Genomic DNA, 21,929 nt, shown 5'->3' on the forward strand with positions numbered 1-21,929 from the left:
AAGTCAATGCAATCTCATATGTCCCCTCTTCGCGGTCAACATTGAAATTTGTTGAACTTTGACCATTGTGCGCAATGACCAATAGAATCAAATTGGGCAAGTGTTCTTTCTGCCACTTTGAAACACACACACAGCAGGAATATAGGAAAATCTGAATGATCGTCTGCGTTCAGTCCGCCCTCATCTGATGAACCATGCATTTTTCTGCCGTTTGTGGCTTCAGGTTGCAATGGGATTGGGTCAGTGTGTAGTGGAGAAAGCATGCAGAGAAAGATGTGCATTTCAACTTTTACTAAATGGCGAGTTTTTCTGCTTATTGTGAAAAATCAAACTGTCCACACATTTGTATGAGACCATAACTCTTGTATTTAAAAACATCATGTGACAATTTATAAAATGTATGGGACGCATCGCGATCATTATTAGCATTTATAATTATAATCATATTGAATCGTTAGACCAGTGAAGGTTCACACCTCTAATAACTGCCATAAACCTTCCAAACTTTTGACTGGTAGTGTACAGTTTTTCTGATACTTGGGTACAGCAAATGTTACCTGAGACGAAACATCCTACTTCATGTGAAGTGTGTTTTGACTTTCAACTGAGCAAAAATAATTGAAATGGCAGTCGAGTTGAATGTTTCAAAGACAACATAAATGGTGAGCCTAGATCTTAAAAAAATAAAACCACACAAGGTTTTAGTATTCAACCAAGTTGTCGCTTTAAATATCTCATGTGAAAGTGTCATACTCTCTAGTCAGGATTTACAGATGCAATATACATGCTTCATGCCAGTAATGCATCTCTCAGACACTTGGTATTTCTGAGGACGTGCACATCAAGCAATATTCAGACAAATGTGAATTGTAGCTTCTTTAGCTGGCGGACAGATGGGTTTGACCCTGTTAAGGTTTGAAGTGTTGCAGAAATTGGATGGTAACATGGGAAAGGTTTTTGATGAGGGTGGGTTTTGATGAGCAGATGGTAGAGTAACCAGGGCTGTAGTTGAAGTCTCAAGCACATGGGTTTTCGTCAAGAAATATTAACCAGGGAAAGTTTTTTGTTAGAGGTTCAGTTTTTGGGGAGCAGATGATTTTGCTGTATTATCAGAATAAACTTTTAAAGGCTCTGGTTGGGCTGACTTGTTGGAGTCAAGGTTATTAGGTCACCAGGGTTTATGTTCCCCCATGACACTATAATAGCAGTACATGGGGCTTTCATTGTTTGCATGTGAGACACTAGCTTGCTTTTTGTTAGTGTCGAAGAGCAGATGGATCTGGCCTGCTAACCAGAAGAATGTATTAGCTGTTGCTCCGGCGTGTGGAGTCAGATGGTGTGTTAATTCTAGCAAGCAGATGGCTTTTGTCTAGAAATGTTAACCAGGGGAGAGGGTTTAACTGAGACGCAGGTCAGACGAGGTGCTTCAGTTTTGTTGGAGAGCAGATGGCATTGCCCTGGTGGTGTAGGGAAGGTTTTAGGCATCGTACCGGTCGATATTGGGGAGCAGATGGCAATGCCCTGGTGTTGGTATTAGAGCACAATTGTGCCAGGGCTGGCTGGCAGGCATGGAATTCTGGGAACAGCAAGCCCTTATTACCAAGACTTTACCCAGTCATGCATCAGTTACAGCAGGGTAGAGGAAGGCAGGAAGGGAGGGAATTGGCAGGGAATCAGGTGTAGGGAGGAATAAATAAAGAAGGGTGAAAGGAAGGTGACTAGAGAGCGAGAGAGCCCAACACATCAAAGAAAAACTCAAGTGAGAGAGTGAGCCTGAGAACAGGGAGAACACCAGGTGCATAGCTGAGAGCCATGGAAAAACTCACAGTAACACTCATTACAACATATCACCCTCATAGCATCAGAGCAGAAAACAGCCTTCATTCTGACCTGAGGTCAGTTCCCACACATTTCAGAAAAACATCATGTTCCAAGATTCTCCGATCCACCAGACATGAATGACACTGAATGGTTGCCTAGAAATTATGCACATAATATGGTATAGCCTTTATGTGGCCTAGTGGGTTAGACACTCGCCTATGAACCAGAAGATCCAAGTTCAAATCCCACTTACTACCATTGTCATTGAGCAAGACACTTAATCCCGAGTTGCTCTAGGGGGGACTGTCCCTGTAACTACTGATTGTAAGTCGCTCTGGATAAGGGTGTCTGATAAATGCTGTAAATGTTATTCACTACAACTCACCTCAACATTTAGGAAGAGTGTCCTCCAGTAGAGTAACAAAAATTGATGAATCTGGAACAAGAAGGTTTGAGTGCTCAGGTGCTTTTGTTCATTTGACTTGCATTGATATTTATATTTTACATAATTTATATGTACATATATATTATGTACTCTACCAGTAAAAGGTTTGGACACACCTACTCTTTTCTTACATTGTAGAACAAAATTGAAGACACATGCCTATGAAATGTGAACTTATATAATAAACAAACAAAAAATAGTGTGTGCATATGTCTGTGTGGTATGGTGTTGTCCCAAAGGCAGAAAAGGCAAACATATAGTCATTAGAGTCACTCATAGAGTCACTCCAGGTCAAAACCTGGAGAAGGAATTGTGGAGTTTAGTGCCAATTCAACATATACATTTAGTTGTAACTTGACTCCCAAATGTCTAATTTCAGTCTGACTGCTTGGGTGTAATTCTTCCACCCAACATTGTCATTCATCTCTGACCTCCACACCATTGGTGGAGGACATTCACAAGGGAATCAGCACATAATACACTTCTTTTCTTTACTTGGGTGGTAGTAGTAGCCTAGTCAGTAACACACTCGCCTATGTCGCCTCAGCACAAACAGGATTCTGAGCCTAAAATCCTGGGCCCAAAACATGGGGCTGGATCTTCCTCTGTCAACCTTTACTCAATTAGGGGAAGTTACCAAAATTAAAGAAAAACCAAAAAGTAAAATGGTGCAACCAAAACTGGGAGGAAAGGTGCATCCACATTTGTACAATAAGTCAAGGTTCCAACTGGGAAAGATCACTCCCTTCTTTCATCACAAACCAGCCCCAATTAGTTTCTCATCTATCCTCTTCATGGCCCAGCTTGCAGATCTGGAAACCTGGAAGCAAGCTGGCGCCCCCATGTGGATGGGATGTGATTGCGCAAGTGTTCTGTCTAACCAAGGTGCATACCTCCCATCCTAACAGCGACATTCATATCTGGAGGCCAGTATAGCTGCGACAAATTCTGTTTGCTGGCCAAAATGACTACTGGACTTACATTTTGACTCTAAAGTGTCGCTCTTTCCTAAGTAGAGTACCAGATTGAGTCACAGGTCCGAGTATCATTTGCTTCTGTCCTTCACTCTCCTGTTCTATATCTATCTATATCGATATTAAACAAATATTTAAAAACAATGATTCAATGTTGCTCGATTCTGTTGCTCAATAGTAAGCTCACACTCACTCACTTTCCATAACCGCTTAGTCCCACTCAGGATCTGCAGGGCCCTCCAAACACACACTCACACCTACAGCTATTTCAGAGTCGCCAATTCACCTAATCCTCCTTGAACCATCACCTTACTGTGGTGTTTGTTTGAGAGCCCTAATGATCCTAGTTTGAGAGCCCTAATGATCCTAGGAGCTATGTTGTCTGGGGCACTTGGTGCCCCTGGTAGGGTCCGAGGAAGGAGCTTTGGTGGAACGAAGACAATTTACCTAATGTACATGGCTTTGAATGGTGGGAGGAAACCGTAGAGACGTTTCATTCTGCATCCACAGAATAGATGTAATTGTAAACTCCGCCCACACAAGAGCCAAGCAGGGATTCAAACTTAAGACATTGGAGGTGTCACAAACCGCCGTGCCACCATGTGTGTTTGTGTTTTAAGTGTGTGTGTGTTCCTCAACAGGCCGCTGTTGCACACAGGGTCACATGCAGCAGGTGTCTGTGAATCACAGGGTGGCACAGAAGAAAATCACACATCTCATCACACATAATGCTGATTTTAGATGGGCCTTATGTGAAACAACCCACTTGAGATTTTAACAGTGCTAATTTTTGTTTTTCTATGGTGTATGTGTGTGAGAGAGAGAAAAATGAGAGAGGGAGAGAAAGAGCGCTTAATTCTTCATTTAGATGGGAGGATCTCTGTTCCTCTTCAAACAAGGCCCACCAGCCCAGCTGCCAAATGAACAAAACACACACACACACACACACACACACACACACACACACACACTTATTCACAGGCAGCCCCTTGGGAGCAGCAGTCGAGCAGCTTTTTCTCTTAGCACCACTCACAGTAAAGATATGCACGTCGCCTGTTGTTTTAAGATGGGCCATGCCAGATGAACTCACTTAGGCCTGATGTTGTTTTCTTGTTCTCTGCTCTGTAAAGATGTGTGTTAGTGTCTCCCTCTCTCTGGGGGATCCCGAATAAAAACCTTTAGTTCCCCCATCTCCACTAAACACGGGGCCTGACTCTTTTATTATGAAGCAGAGTTCCATCTGTTTATGAAAAACTAAGAAAGAAGACCCCAATGAACCCTGTTACATATTATATATTTTTAATGAATTCAGTATGACAAGAGAAATGTGAAATTGGATTTCTTTTGGTCAGTGGTGGCCTAGCAGGTAAGAAAACTGACCTGTTATCGGAAGGCTGTCAGTTCGGATCCCGAACCGCCAATGTGACACTGAGGTGCCACTGAGCAACTGCACACTGCTCCCAGCAATGACAATGACAATCACTTCACTTGCACTTTTACTTTTTTGCACACACACATACATACACAGTGAAATGCAGACAGAAGTAGAAATCTCCAATTGCTCGTCTGAAGGAATCGCTCATCCAGCCATATGGACCCAATCACAGCCTCAAATTCTGCCTGTCACACGCAGTCTTTCAACCTAACCCCTCACCCCCCCCAACACACACACACACACACACTAAAACTTTCTCTGTGTGTGTTTCCACTTTACAGAAGAATGATTTTCCTTATTGTCACTCAATATACATTCAGTCAGAATGTGGGCCTTATTTTGAGGCACAATACAGGAGATAATAGAAGTCACATCAAGCATGTCGTCAATTCAAGTAAGAAATGACTTCCTTATTCTGCACGTCAATACATCATCTGCACAAGTACCACAAGCAGTGGTACAGATACCTGATAGTTTCAACTAAAATGTGTACAAAATGGCCAACTTAATCCATTGGATTAGTCAAACCAGACTAATTACAGTGAATTACATGTTATCATTTATATCTAATGCCAGAACAGATCTTTCTATTAACCTCACAAGGTTCTCAGCAGCATGACACATGAACAGGACTTTGTAATCACAGGATCCTGGCAATTCTTGGATTAATGTAGTTTGCACCACCCTATAACTTGACACAAACAAACCAGAGTTATCCAAAAAGGATCGGTTCACTTTCCTGAGTCATGGATACTGTTAAGGTTTCTTACACTTAATATAATTCCTACTTGATTTTAAAATCAGAAATTTACTGCATATTTTTGTGCATATTATGTTCTGCAACATCTATTGGTGGTATTATATTATGCGCAAAAAAAAAACCATTTGTAACTACTGATTCTAAGTCGCTCTGGATAAGGGAGTCTGATAAATGCTGTAAATGCAAGAGAACAAGGAATGCAATTCACACGATGTTTCTGTCTGGCTGTCAATTGAGTTTTTCTCTGACTCATTTAGTGTCATACTAGGGCCATGTAGACCTTAACTAAGGGAGAATTTTAATAAATTCTAAATTAATTGCAGATTTTGAGAAAACATGGCCCAAAAGAAATTTAGATTGAAAAATCACTTGCTCATGGTGTACAAACAGCATATTTACAAGCAAACTGCAGAATCGATAAGAATTATGATTGAATAAATTAGTGAAATCCAGTGCCTTACGTATTGTAACATCCAGTGCCCTAAGTATTGTACAGAGCATAAAATAAATATTCCCCAAGCATGTCAGAGGTAAATGTTTTCCTTTGTTTCTATGTATGCAAGGAGGTGTGTGAAGGAAACCCTGTTTCCTACTTTATTTTTCTCAATCCGTATTAAGCCCAGCACCCTTCTCTACCAGTGCCAAACTCCATTTATTTGATTAATGTTAAAATCAGCGACTGTATAGGGGTAATTAGGGTTTTTTATCATTCAGGCACTAATGTAGTGGTGTGTTAGAGTGTGTGACTGCACACTGAGATCTAATGCTTGCAGACACAGCCGTGCTGCAGGGTAAAAAAAATATATAGAGGAGCGAGGACATTATCGTCCTCAGCCATAAAGATTGTTCAAGTCTTCAACCCATGTTTTAATCTTTTTTTTTTATTATTACTTTTTCCTCCCATGTGTCCCAATGAAATTGTTGTTAGTTATGCTCATTAGGCACACAAAAAAGACCTGAGAAATATAACCTGAGAGCTGTTGCTTGCAAATTTCCTTTGCTGTCTTTCAGCATCTGGAAAATTCACTCCTCACTCTCTCAGTTTCTTTCTCTCACTTTTTAGTAGAATTTCATTTACATTTACATTTACATTTACATTTACGGCATTTGGCAGACGCCCTTATCCAGAGCGACTTACAACGTGCTTTCAAGTTACCATCGATGAAGAGATCAATTCCGGTTCACTAGGACCCCAACTATGAATACATCTATTTAATTCACTCTGTTCAACTGAAAGTAGACAATGGGCCATCTTGGAGGTAAGATTTTATTGCCAATATTTGCCTGATTGTTTCATGGTTTTATTGAAATTGTTGATGTACAGAGATCAGAACGGGATTGCTCCTGACTTCTAATATCAGAATACTGCACCACACAAGAGCAATGCTTACAAGACAATTTTTTTTACTTCTATGATGCATATATAAAAACTACAGGCCTCCCCTGAACTAGCCCAGAGCTAATTAAAGTTTAAATCAAGGCTAAGACCCATCTAAGGTTACTTTCCACATTTTGTCAGATAGCTCGACACAAATTGTAAATTTATAAATTTAAATTGTAGAAACATGATGTTCTAAAATACATGAAATGCTCGCATGAATGAATAAAGACCGTTCACAAACCACCTTTTGTCATACAATATCACTCAATGTAAATGCTGTCAATTCACAACTATATTTTACTAAAGAAAATAATTATGTTGAATTCATTTGAAGGCAAATCTGTAATTGAAATGCAGGCATAGTTACACAGCAACTACTCAGTTACAGTTGCAAGACGTACCAGACGTTCACTCAAACACTACCTCCAGGATGTGCCTTTAAAAAATGGGATGAGCAAATATGACCATGATAATAGCAACCCTGCACTGACACAAATATTTTACCTGCAGTCCCAGGTTTCTGTCATCTTCAGAATGCCTGAGTCATGTCATCTGTTAAGTGTGAAGAGTGAAAGTGAAGTGATTGTCATTGTGAAAGACTGCAGCAAAGCACATGGTGACACAACAAAATGTGTCCTCTGTTTTTAACCATCACCCTTGGTGAGCAGTGGGCAGCCATGACAGGCACCCGGGGAGCAGTGTGTGGGGACGGTACTTTGCTCAGTGGCACGTTATTGGCACCTTGGCGGATTGGGATTCGAACTGACAACTTTCTGTTTATGGGACCACTTCCATGACCACTAGGCCACCACTGATTGAAACATACTATAGCATTTTGGTGTTGTTTCTTTCTATATCTAGTCAGGTAAACAGTACAGATGAGAAATAAAAATCAATGTGTGACTTACTGACTGGGTTCATGTGCAGAGTAATAATATTTGAGATGGGGTGTTGTGGATCAGCACATGGCAACTATTGACCCAGAGTGCATTTTGGCCATTATGCACCATTTAACTGTTTATGAATAGCCCTTGTGACAATTAATTAAAGCAATATAATTTAGCTACTCTAATGTTGCTGATGTCGCTAGGCAACATCATTCAGTCAGCAGTCAGGTTGGAAACATCGTGCATTTTGAATTCATCCCTAAACACTGTTTATGTGTGGTTGTGGTGTGTGTGTGTATCATTGTATTCCAGTGTGTTTGAGAGACAGAAGGACAGAACACCCCTCAGGGCAGAGATGCGCCTGATCGCTCCGAATGAAGTTCATTTTTGACTGAAGTTAGACTCAATTATAGCTTTGTATAGCGAACACACACAAACCACCTCTACTCACCTTAATTGCATTCAGCGCCTTGCCTCAGTTTTGAAAATAGTTTTTCTTTTTTTTTACATTATCATAATTGCTTTGGTAATGCAGTGTGATTCTCATTTGGTACATAAAATTGCTATGCCTAATTGAACTGCATTGCTTTTTGTTGGGCCTCGGATCAGATGACGGGGACATTCTCAGGTTGTGGTCTGAGATATTAGAATAATAATGCATAATACGCACAGAGCTCTTGGTTTAAATGTCATATCATCAAGCTCCGCTCGTCCCTGCCTCAAATATAACAGGTAATGAAACCAGACTTTCCTGGCTTCCGGTTATCTGCCCAGGCTGATTGCCGTGCCCTGCCAGAGTTAGCATGCAATATATTGGAGGCTGATTGGAGGTTCGTCACACTCCGATGCGTACTCTGTGATAGAGGCTGCTGTCCCTCTTTTCTCTGTTGTGGGAGTCGGACACGGGTCACTGTGGGTCACTAAATAATTTACAATTTTCAACACTCAAAAAGGATTATCCATAGTCTTTGTTTTGTAGTCTATGTTAGCCCCTTTTAAAACTGTATTAGTTAGACAGTAAACCTTGAATAATGTCAGCAATGTTTGAAACATCAGTAGAGCAGAAACTAATGTTATCAACAGTATGCGAGTTTGGTGTGTTGGATTTTTCTTTGAAGGTCACTAAAAACAACTGAGTGAGATCAGCAGGCTGGTATATAATTCATGATTTTGGGCTGTCCCATATGAAAGATGAAAACTGTGAAACAATCAAAGCCAAATTGTTGGTAATAGCTACTAAAGAGGTCCTACTTTGTAGTATGAGAAAGGTAGCATGTAGTATGAGAAAGGAAGACCTTTGTGATTGATCATTTTGAGGCTGTCAGAAATGTATAATGACAGGCTCACAATGTGTTTTGTTACCATGTCTACTGACAAGCTTAAAAAAAGCAACTTGACCATGCAAAACTCAAATAGCACAGCACTCAGTGCACACAGTGAAACGTTTCCTCTGCATTTAACCATCAACCTCAGTGAGCAGTGGGCAGCCATAAAAGTCTTAATTGATGTCATTGTCACACAATCTATATGTCTGTCATACCCAAGTTCACTTTGTGTCATTTGTGACGATCATCTGATGAGCATAGTGATAAATATTCTGTGTCTGTACACAACATAGTTTTGCATGTTCTTATGAGAAGCCCAAAGAACCTTGAAAAGCAAAGGGATGTCTTTGAAGTGAACGTGATAAATTGTCACATGTGACACACCAGAGTACCCTGTGGTCTTTGCATTTAACCCATCCCCAGAGGGAGCAGAGGGCAGCCATGACAGCAATGACAAAGCCATGTACTTTGCTCAGTGGCACCTCAGTGGAATCAATGCATTGTGGGAATCAAGGTATGCATTGGCTGTTAGTGTTTTTATAATTATTGTAAAAATCTATGAGGAACCTTGCAACATACCACAAATCTACTGACTTGATCCAATATTGATCAACTCACAGTAAACGCATCTCTGTGGCAGCAAAATAAATGTGTTATTGATGAACGAATGAAAACAAAATGCAAATGAGACAGAGCAACAGCCCCCCGGAGGGAAGCTCGGGTGGATATACTGCAGCTCCACTTCATTAATCACACTGACATGCATGCACACTCACACAACACATAATGTAAAGACACACAGCCAGCTGATGCATGTCTACCGCTGTGGAGTTTCAAAACATACACTTGAGACATGCTCTCACCACTCATATCACCCCGACCCTCACCGGGGGGTCGCTGCAATTTTCTTTCCAGCAGTTCTCTCACTATATTTTTGGTTCACCACCTTTTGACACCCACTCCCCTTTCTACCATGTGAGCAGCTGTGCCTCTGAGCATGGGTGAAGCTAATTGGCAGAAACAAGCTTGAAATGATGACACCGAATTGAATAAAATTGAATGCAATTCTGCAGATTATAGCTCAGGATTGCGGAGCGAATTGCATCGGACGGAGGACTTTATTAAGCTCCTCGGGGCGAGTGATACTGGGGCCAATGGGGGCGAAAAAAAAGTTTACTGTTGTGTTTGTGAGTAAAGTCATTGACTCTGATGACTCTAATAAAGACTGCACTATAAAAACAGAGCCGCAGGAAAGCGCCGGTGTAAAGCTGTCTGTGTAATGCTGATGGATTGCGGACTCCACCGGTACAAATGAGTAACAGTGGAAGTGCTCCTCTGGCATCAGTCATCAGGGGAGTCTTCAGGTTCAGATTACACTTTTGGGGACAATCCAGTTCAATCTCATTCCTCTCGTTCTCTGTTTCTGTTCCTATTACACGAGAAACACGGAACATTTCAGACGCTTGAATTATTAACCCACTCCCATAATTGCCCTCCATGAATAATGTACCGTTCCCTTTCTTCATCTTTTCAGGTCTGCACTTGTTGTTCAAATATTTAAAACCATACAAAATGTGTGGCTCTAAATCGCATGGCTTGAAATAAGGGTTTCTACGAAGACTCGCCATCAGCCCCGGGACACAAGCTCACTCTACCTGCTATTGCAGCGCAATATTCAATAAAATTCTTACCACGAGCAATAACAATGAGCCATTCTGGCCGCAGCAAGCGTGCTAAGCCATTAGCCATTTGTTTCACGCCATGCCCTGCTAACCCACTAATGAGCTTCTCCATGCAAACAATGTTCAGTTTCATTAGCCGGGATGACCATGGACTGTTTTGGCCATAGAGGCCAGTGTTTGGCAGTGTAAGTGATGTTCCATTAACCAGCTCAACTATTTAGACTGCATTTGCTTTTCAGTTGACAGTACGATAGCATTTAAAATTTTTCTTTGAACGCCTTTGATATGCATGTGAAATTGGTTGCTAATTGCTGACAGAACAGTGCCTTCTCATTCTCATTGCACACAAAAGCTTGCCTGTACACAAGCTGTTCATAATTATCATAAACAGTACTCTGAACAGCAACTGTAGAAGTATTCTGAAAATGGCCACAACAACAGAGCAGAACCTCAATGATTCATATGGGTAAGATCCCAGGAAGCTTCTAGGAGGCTTTCATCAGAAAACTTTTATGCTGGTGGAGTCATGAATGAGCCAAACAATTAGTCAAAAGGACGTTGTCTCTGTCTTGACTCATCTGAAAAACTTGGCATGACCGTCTGCTAATTAGCTTCTGTGGGATTCCTGGTTCCTGGTCTTGTATTGGAATTGACAAAGCAATGTCAGAAGTTCTCCAGAAACACTGTTGTGTTGATTCAGTTGCGTATACTGTTCATATATTCAATGTCTGAAACCACATTTCAGCTTTTACTTTGCTGTACCTCCTATCAAAACCCACCAGTATGAAATTCAAAACTCTCCTATGCTCTTGGCAGATAAGGAACCTTGACCCCCGTGCAAACAATGATCAGAGTTTCCATTTCCCGTAAGGCAACGTTTGCTCGGCCTCTTCTGATCCTTCCTGGAAATAGGGGCTCATCTTGCTTGTGTCTGTTCTCATTGCTCGCACCAGCAGAGATCCGCGCTGCAGAATCACCAGCAGCCTTTCATCCCTCGCAGTCTCTTCAGACTGCAGAAAGGATTCCCTAGCCACACTTCAAAATCCCGATGCAAGCGTCCCACTTATGAGGCTAATCTTCTGTGGTTAACCCAATAAGTAAGTAGCTAATAGTCAGCTCCCCATTAACTACATTTACATCTATTCATTTAACCCATGCGCCACACTGTAATTCATAACAGGGTCAGTTAAATGCGTCCCCTCTCGAGTTCACAATGATGGGCTACCACCCCGTCCACCCCATTCGCGAGCTACTTCTAATTAAAGCCCAAGGCAGAAGAAAATGGCTTACTTATGCCTTATTCACCTACCGGAATGCTTGAATGAAAACCAGTATGGTCTATCTGCATGGTTTAGACTAGTTGTGTTCATGGGCCTGAAATGTCTGTGCCAGAGATTAGAGAATACGCCATGGATGGGGGTAACGTAGGGTGATGTAGGTGAAGGGAGGGCATGGATGTCATTGTACACTTGCTTGTTTCACAGACACCGACATAAATGATCCCAAATGAGGCGTTAATCCTCACTGTGGTCTCCTTAACGTCTAAAAGTTTGTTGTTTCTCCCCTCTAAAACACAGATCCCCACACATTATATCTTATTTAGCTCTAAGAAACAGAAACTTGCTTGCGTTTGATGTGAATTGTATGATCATCTTGTTGTTCAGGCTCACTTGGTTGAGAAGCAAGGCGTGCTAGATGAAGTTAAATAATGTATGATGATCAGAACTTCATACTGTGTACCAAATTACTAACCTGAGGGAACTTTACAGCAGATCAGAATGTTAGATATGATTAAGTTATATCAGAGGTGCATCAGTCAGAATATGGACATTCTAGGCAGTTAAAGACCAGACTTTTGCTGCGGGTTCCAGAAGTTGGAGGTGGTTTTGAATCTTTGATTGCAAATGCGCCTGAGGGTCTTTCAGAAGAAACTTTCACCACGGAACCTGTTGATCACGACGCTGCACCGTACCTGTCTCTGCAACCTCTTCCAAGTGCTATTTCCATGGAAACGGCCTGAGCAGTGTGAGGAGTGGAGGAGGTGAGGTCTGAACAGGTGCAGTTTGTTGCCGGGTGTGTGGACATCTGCTTGACCGAGTCTCACTTGCTGCAACTAATGTAAAATTTATGAAAAATACATGACAAAGGAACTTGATCTAAGCTTGCACGCTAACTGTAGCATACACACACGTGTATCCTTGCAAGTGCCAGATCATGTTTTTGACATGAATATGACATTCTAAAATCCAAGTTCACAAATGCCTATATCTACCCTTTGCCATAATAACACACACAAACACACATAATAATATACACACACACACCCCTGCCTGTTATTCTGTTTTTTCAAACCCAGGTCTCACTCTCTCTCTTTCACTACCTGTCTCTCTCTCTCTCTCTCTCACACACACACACACACACACACACACACACACAACATGTCCTATGTGTTCCTCAATTCTGTTAGATCCACACACTTCTGAAGATGTGTGTAGAAGTGTGCACATGTGTGTTTGTGTGTGTGTGTGTGTGTGTGTGTGTGTGTGTGTGTGTGTGTGTGTGTGTATATATATATATATATATATATATATATATATATATATATATATATGCATTCATATCTTAATGAGGACCAAATAGCCACATTGTGATAACAATAATAATAATTTCCCACAAGCTTATTTACAAAACATGAAATGAAAAAGGATCAAGGATTAAGCTCATGGTTAGACTCAGAAAAGCCTTCATATTTATTGTTTATTACACATTTCTTATCTTAGATCATAGCAAAGCCTAAGAACGGAAAAGTACAAGTGTGCAGATGTACAATGTGTGTGTGTGTGTGCATGTGTGTGAACGTATGGGTCTTAAATCTTATTTTACAACCACCTCTTGGTGGAACATTTAGATAGAGTGCGTTCCACCTTTGATGGATAGATAGAAAGCACAAAGAACCGCAATAAACAGATCCATACAAACAGAACCATAGCTGCAGCCTTCCTCTGGGATATCTCCATGACTACTATGGACTTTCTGCAACATGTTCACGCAACAGTGCTTTCTGTTTGTCTTTTCTTATGCACTCCTGCTTGAACAATTATTATGTCCCATGTCTTATTTCACTTGACCTTTGCTCCTTCATGTCTTTAGGTCAAGCCCAATATCACAAAAAATGACGGTGAAAGTTTCTTAAAGCACAAAAGAAAACTCAGGTAATCAGATGAACAGCTTACCCTTTAGACAGGTTGTGCAGAGAGATGTGCTGGGATGTGTGTGTGTGTGTGTGTGTGAGTGGGTGAGTGGGTGGTGTTGCAGCCACACACCTGATCGCATCTTTTCATCACCCCACCTTTGGCAATCTGCCACGAACCCCTATCACCTAACACGCTACACCTGTTGTGATGAAGTCGATACCGTGGATAATGGATGGCAGTTCAAAGAGGAGATTGCTGCGGGGGGAAGCTCGTTTTTCCCCTCCGGGGGTCAAATTTCCAAACCAATTCAAAACACGCCGGCATGCTGACGCACATCTAAATATACAGCCCAGAGTCAGATGCGCGAGCAGCGCAAAACTTTCATCTAGCCTTCCATCCATCTTGCTTCATCCTGTTTCTTTTCTTTTTTTTCCCACCTTGCCTTCTCAAGTCCCACCCGTTCTCTCATCTGTCTCTCCCCCCGGTTCTGCTCTCCGTCTCTCACTCACCCCCCCGTCCGCTGTTTCATCTTCCTTCTCCGTCTAGCGCTACTTTCTCCTCGCAGAAGTTTTGAGGCTGGATGTGAACCAGAGGAGGTGGGGATGGGGTGGAGGGGGGGGTGAGAGAGTCTTAATGCACTGTGGGCAGGGCAGCGATACCTAATGGAAACCTCGGGCAGATTTATGGCCACTCGTCCCCACACTTCCACATCCGACCCTCCTCCCAAAACAAAAAAAAAAAGGAGAATAGAAGGGGGAGGGGGTGGTTAGAGACAGATGTGATACTTGAGCGCTTTGATTTGAGTGGGTGTGTGATTAATCTTCCCCCCTTTCTCCATCCTTTCAGCATACACCATCCAGCACAGTAAAACCTAATCACTTCTCCTGCCGGACCAAGGGCGGTGGCGTCAGCGGCGTTTTACCTCCGCGACGGTATTTGATGATAGTTTTGGCCTTTGCTGAAGGTCGTCGCCACGCTCATACCGGCAATGACTGTGGCCTATAGACAGACCGTGAAGTCTTTACTGCCCAAATGTGAGGCCGATAAAATGCTGGACGCACACCCACACACACAAATTTTATCTGAACTTCTCTGGGGTCTGACTTCGCCACTTTGTCTGGGCACAATCACTTTCAATGAATGATGCATTCTTGCCCATTTCTCATCCATGAATTGAACCTAGCCCTGGACTGAAAGCGTTTTTGAATGGCGTTTTAGTCTAGGATTACTCCCATGGACGGGAAACTGAACCTTCTTACGTCATGTATAGTATTAAAAAGGATATTCTGAAATAATGCTTGAAACAAGAGTGCATGCATATCATGTAGCCATAAGAAAGCAAGCCCTATCTATATCAAAGTCAAGTTTAACCCTATTCACAAAGGTCTGAAGGCACATTGCCCTTTATTTTCACCTTGTTCACTAAAATTAAAATTAAACCGTAAAAAAATAAATTAAAGAACTATTATTGATCTTGGACACCCGGTGAGCCTGAAATGTCAATTGTTAAAAAGTCCATTTATATTTATACCTATACATACATGTGTGTAAATATGGCAATATAACAGTAAGACTAATTAAGCTGGTTACAAGCAGTGGATGCATTCAGACGATGATTGTAAATTGATAAGCAATCGAACTGACGCCTCAAAAGAAGCTGCACAGATAATGAATGATTTTACGGTTATATCGCCAAAGCAGAAATTCTCCGCAGACGCTCATTCATTTTCACATCATGCTGAGACTCGCCGTTAGTGTAGGTTGATTAGCGTCTGAGTGGTGTTGCTTATTAGCCAGGATAACACAGGCGTGGATGTCGGAGGGTCAAAGCTGTTTACGCTTCTGGCACATTCACATCACTTCTCTCCAGATTAGATCCACGCTCAGGTAAAAGAAGGCTGATGAGCAAAAGTAAAAAAAAAAAAAAAAAGCGATGATGATGATGAGGGAGCAGCGAGAGTGCAAATTGCGGTTGATAAACATCTGCCGTTACTGGGCATTAGTTGTCTATAAGCCTAAATAGACATTTTGAAAAGCATTAATGTAACTACTGGGACTGGGCCAGGCTTTTATTAGCTGGATGTGAATGCAGGGGTGTGGTCGATGGTGTCAAGGCAGCTCGAATTCTAATCAAGCTTTGCAATCAAAACAGCATTCTGGGAAGGAAAAAAAAAAGAATGAATTAGGACGTTCCCTCTTTAATATCTATTTGACAGCGTATTCACTAAAACGCAAGACTTTCAGGATGCACAGTGGCAGACGAGCCATTAATTCTGCTCACTTGTCTGGTGTGCAGCAGTCCGTGGGGGTGAAGTGTTTACTGCTGTTTGTTTTGCGGTATGTCTTTCGGAGAAGTCGGGGTTTCTAATTGCCCACAAACATGCGCTGGATTCAGAGTCCTCTCATGCAAGCAATGGTAGATGACAGATCTTGCTTTAGCCAACTTCAAACACTGCATTATTTTCATTGAGAGTGCGGAAACCTGAGAAACTGCTGTACGAGTTGACTCTGCTCTTTTTCGGCTCTGATTGTAAGGAAAGCTTGAGCAGGCCCTTTTTAGAGTGAAATTGCGATTAAGAAATGTATTGTAATGTAACATATATGTAAAACCTTTAAGAGCCCAGCATGCATTATTGCCTGTGACCAAAGTTAATTTAGCTCTAAATGATATGAAATTTTGCTGCAGGTTGGACAGATCAGAGTGGGTCATGGCTGACAGAATGCTAATGAAAAACTTTTTATTAAAACCAGATTTTATTAAAACCAAACGGTGGGGATGGTGAAATTAGCCAATTTTGAAACCCTGTGCTTTATCACTGAACTCCTTCAGTAATACACCGAGGAAATATGGTGTTACCTGTTCTTTGAGGGTTTGGGCAAATAAAAACCTATTTGTTACAAAATCAACTGTAAACACTAAACCAGAAATTTATTTCCAGAATTTTTAGTTATATATCACTGGTTTATAGCTACCAATTTAGTTGTCTACTATTCAAATAATTTCTAGTAGAATTATTGTGATACACTGAAAAATTTATGTATCTGTATATGCATCATATTTAGAAGATTTTAATTTATAAGGATAGAATTAAGACTAGATTTATTTCGATAGACATATAATATCAATTGTTAATTTATCTTTCAATAATTGATTTCTTTGGATAAATATGCTGTCTTTGGGTAACCTTTATGCTTTTTAAAGTTATATGTGATTCACGTAAACTGTAATGTTTAATGCCATTTTGAAAAACAACAACCACAAAAAGGAAAAAACTCAAAAAAGCCTTGTCAAATGTACTCTTGAAAATTTAATTAAGGAGAGCTGGAAATGGGTATGCTGTGTAGATCTTGCTGGTAGAAGCTCGGTCCTTTCGCCCAAGGGGATACGTTTGAGCCATTATGCTTCTAGAGAGCATTGCATGTTAAATTTATTCCTTATTCTATTTATGAATGGTTAACTTCAGGGCCGACGGACGCCACCTCCATCCTTTCTGGCATGGTGGCATGTGAGTGGCTGCAGGTTCTGTGAGGCGTGAGCTATGATTGCATTTGCGACTTCTGAGGTCCCTTCATAGTGACATTCATTAGACCCCTATTCCCCTCCAGCCTGGCCACAGTGATGCTGCATTTGTTCAAATTAAATAATGTTTTAAGAACTCATTAGACCCTGAGAGTATAAATTAGGAGGTAAATGGTTTGATAAGTGCTAAAGAAGGGGTGGGTGGGCTTTACCATTACAGTTTTTGGCGAGGAAGGAGGACGCGTACGCAAGACGTCACGAGACAGGGGATTTATTACATGGGGGACACAATGAGAAACATATATCAAACAACGACCTGATGGAGAACAGGAATCATAGCAACACAGGACAAACTTAAACACCAGACCCGGAGTATCCCCTTCTGGACCGGATTCTGACATTTACATCCATTTTCAGGCAGATTGATACTTGGATTTTTCACAGGATGTATTCATATTATTTATTCATTCATGTTTATGCTACATTTATTATTATACTGAATTTGTTGGTTCTATCTTTTTTGACATACATTTGGTTCATCATGGCTTTGCAAAAATCTTTACATTCTGTTATGATTTTTTGTTATTTATTGAATGATTTAAAGTTTACTGATATTTCTTTACCAATATTTACTGACATTAGCATGCTAACCTTGTCAATCAAGCAAAAAGAAAATGCAAAATGTACATTCCAACTTAACTGTCACTAACTGTCCACAACCACTTGGTCGTACTCAGGTTTGCACCTGTTGGAACCCATCCCGGGACACTGGGCGCAGGGCGGGGCACCAGCCCACTGCAGGGCCACACTCACACCTACGGACAGCAGTTCAACTAGTGTACATGCCTTCGGATGGTGGGAGGAAACCGGACGACCAGGAGGAAACCCACGCCACCACAAGGGGGAGCATGCAGATGGAATATACCCAGGGAATCATAACATATCATCTGCGAGCAGAAAAGAAATGCTGGCTGTCCACTTGTCCTGTTCTCAATTATCCCGCCCTCTCTGATCACCCGACCCCCCGACAGAGGAAAGCTAATGAGCCGCAGTCTGAAGGGGAGCGAGAGTTCACACTGACCACTAGCCCCTGGTGTCCGAAGTGCTGAGGGAGGGCCGGTAACTTTAATCTACCTCAAATTAAACCTGGCAGGTTAAAAACCAGCCCTTGCTGCCATGAGAAGCTGGGTTTGTGCACGGGCGCACGAGAATCGATTTGGTTTCATTCAGCTGACCAGGTGTTCCGGTCTTTTACCCGGTGCGATGGGCACTTTGAGCGGATTCATTCTCGGAGGGGCTGTCTGCTTAGAATAAGCCAGGAGGAAAACATGATTGCTTTCTTATCCCTGGTGAGGTTGGAATAATTCACTATCTTGGACTGGGGGAAAAGCTGCTCAGCGTGGAATAATGAAGTGGAAAAACACTCCTCTTAAGGGAACGTTTTTCTTTTTTTTTGGTTGTTTTATTAAAAACTCTGGTGTTTGAGTACAAAACATTCACTCGTGAAAGGAGAGAATGAAAAAGTAGAAAAATGTGTTGTCTTCTTTTGATGTGAAGGTAATGTTATTGTCATTGTGAAACTCTGCAGCACAGCACACGGTGACACAATGAAACGTGTCCTCTGCATTTAACCATCACCCTGAGTGAGCAGTGGGCAGCCATGACAGGCGCCTGGGGAGCAGTGTGTGGGGACGGTGCTTTTTTGCTCAGGGTCACCTCAATGGCACCTTGGCGGCTCTGGATTCGACCCGGCAACCTTCTGATTACGGGTCCGCTTCCTTAACAGCCAGGCCTCTTTTGTTTCAATGACAGCAGCACAACATGTTACTGTATGCTGAATACTGACACCTTGTATGGAAAGTTTAATGTCACCGATTTAAACTAAATATGATTAAGTGACAATATAGTAGACAGAAAAAAACACAAAAAATAGTAATTGTGTCTATGTTTTTGTGTGTAATGCAGTTTGTATTTTAGACGTGTAAAACCCTGTGTGTGTGTGTTTTCCTTGTCATAAGGCTCCTTCTCATGTATCACCATGCCTTCTTAATGTCCTAAAGATCCGTAAGGGCAGGAGGGGACGCAGGCTGTTGTTCAGTGCCCGGCTCGGGTTTCCTGGATTTATGCCCCAGGATCTGGAAATGCAATAGTGCGGTGAGGTATGTGCATGTGGGAACGTCCCCGCTCTGCAACACAACCTGCCTCCTCCGTTGTCCAAAAGTGTCAAATGTACAAAAGAAATCATGTCACTAGGCGGTCACACTTTGTACCGATGTCTGTCTCTTTCTTTCTTCTTTTACTGGACAATACTGAATCCCAGCAGTGTTCCACTGCACAGACAAAAAAAAAAAAGAACCAAAAAGGCAGACAGGTTCTTTAGAGCATCACCTTGGGGTGTTTTATAACTCTCACTGACCTCGGAGTTCCATATCATTTCCAATTTGGAACCTATCGACTTCCCCTGCTGGCACGCAAGGAGCGCACAGTCTCACAATCCCTTTATGGAACGCCTGGTCAGGGTTCACTCTGCATCCCACAAGTTGCATAAGCTGCGCGGCATAAATAACATTGCGGCTGCAATGAAAGTGAAAGTGAAGTGATTGTCATTGTTAAACACTGCAGCACAGCACACGGTGACACAACAAAATTTGTCCTCTGCTTTTAACCATCATCACCCTTGGTGAGCAGTGGGCAGCCATGACAGGTGCCCGGGGAGCGGTGTGTGGGGACGGTGCTTTGCTCAGTGGCACCTCGGTGGCACCTTGGCGGATCGGGATTCTGATTACGGGGCCGCTAGACTAAGGGTAAGGGTTTTTCCAAGGATGATGTTTATCACGCCGGTTGGTTCCACTTTTCTCAAATTCATTCCTTTGCACACGACTCCGGATCGGGTCTCATTCCTGACTTTGATCATATTAATTACCGGTGACAGGGCACAGTGAACAAGACGCAGATGGGGCAAGAACAAGAGAGAACCTGACAGCTTCTCCAAAACGCGCCCAGAGGGCTGGAAGGAGACCCTGACGGTTCTGTAATTAGCAGCTCTTTCTCTTTGTTCGTGCCTTTCTTTTTTTTCTTCCCTTCTTCCCTCACATTAAAACCCATTTGCTTCCTATCGCCCGCCCCGCATCAGCTCTCCTTTTTAGCACCGGCCACTTTCTAACCAGACCCCCCTCAGCGCCATGAGCAAATTGCTCCGTTCCTCTGAAATCCGATAGGAGAACGGGGTGGGGGGGAATGCGCGCAGTACGTGCCCCTATCTGCCTAATGAAGCACAAGGAAATCTTTATCCAGAGACGCCGGCGAAGTGAGCAGCTCTTGGCAGCATTGAGGGCTGCGCGCGCGCGTGTGTGTGTGTGTGTGTGTGTGTGTGTGTGTGTGTATAATTGAAATCCCAGTGTCCCATGCTGGTATTAACTCTTGACAGCGTCTTGCCAGCACGTCCCTGTGACCCCATCATCCAGCGCCTATCTCCCGGTCTACCCTCTCCGACACCTCGGTCCCTCCTCCGTTGTTGTTCCCACTCGCATGCGGTTTGAACAGAGTTCCAACGGTTCGTCACAGCGCCACTTTCCACTTTTTCGGTCCTCTAGCAACAGAGAGATAAATACACGCGATGCCCTTACCTTGTTCTAAAGGTCCCCAGGATCCTCCTTCTGGCTTTACGGGTCTGACCGCGGGGACTCTTGTCTTCTGTCTCGTCACAAGTTTCTCTCGTTATCTTGTAGGTTCATCCAGCACCCACTATTTTCTCACGCTCTCTCTCCTTCTTTTTCCAACGCTCAGTGAGTGTGAGCTTTGGGCTGTCACCAGCTGATGAGAGCGGTCCGACACGTGTGGCGAGGAAGAGAGAAAACGTTTGAAGCAGAGGAAGAAGAAAAAAAGAAACAATGAAAAAGAAGGAGGAAGAGGAGGAGGAGAATGAGCGAGCGATTCGCACCTCCTGATGGAGAGAGCTGCCTGTGGCGTCCTGCTCTCAGGATGGGCGCGAGCAGCCGAGTAATCTTCAGGTGGAAAGAGTTGCGCTATTGTGAGCACTCTCTCCCTCCCTCCCTCCCTCTCTCTCTCTCTCTCTCTCTCTCGCCCTGACTCACTCTCTCATTCTCTCCTTTTTTTTTGCTCTTAGCTCGTCATTGTGTTTCTGAATACCCCCCCCCCCCTCTCTTACCCTCCCTCTATCACCCCTCTGTGTGTACATTGCAGTTCTAAGTCTTCTCTCTTTCTCTTCATTCTATCCCGTTCTATCCTCCTTTATCACTTTCTCTCACTCCCTCCTTTCTTTCTTTCTCTCTCTCTCTGAGCCTCATGAATATTCCGTCCAGGCACAGGCAGCTGAAGGAGGGTGAATTACTCTTCTGTTGGCAGGATTCACAGTGTCTGCTTTCTCTCTCTGTCTTTCTTTCTGGTTCTGGCTCGGTCCACCTCTTCAACCACTTCCTAATATATTTGTGAATGATCGTTTTTTTTTGTTTTTTTTGTGGTAAAGCATTATTTCCCCTCTCTCG

The 21,929-nt window shown here is 42.6% G+C and overlaps 1 protein-coding gene across 3 annotated transcripts in view; it reads right to left on the bottom strand.

Annotated features, from left to right (window-relative positions):
• LOC114778801 (cadherin-20-like) overlaps window positions 1-21,446 on the bottom strand; it is a 58,163-nt gene extending 36,717 nt beyond the window's left edge. The window contains exons 1-2 of one of the 3 annotated variants that reach the window (XM_028967171.1): window positions 21,365-21,446; window positions 21,051-21,237 (exon numbers count right to left, since the gene is read on the bottom strand). The gene's annotated coding sequence lies outside the window, so the exon portion shown is untranslated. Of the gene's footprint in view, window positions 1-2,206; window positions 2,258-21,050 lie in introns of all 3 variants that reach the window. The other 2 variants (XM_028967173.1, XM_028967170.1) reach the window with 2 other exon arrangements.
• Between the last annotated feature and the right edge of the window lie 483 nt (window positions 21,447-21,929).

This window comes from Denticeps clupeoides, chromosome 2, assembly GCF_900700375.1.
Source record: "Denticeps clupeoides chromosome 2, fDenClu1.1, whole genome shotgun sequence".
Classification (NCBI taxonomy): Eukaryota; Metazoa; Chordata; class Actinopteri; order Clupeiformes; family Denticipitidae; genus Denticeps; species Denticeps clupeoides.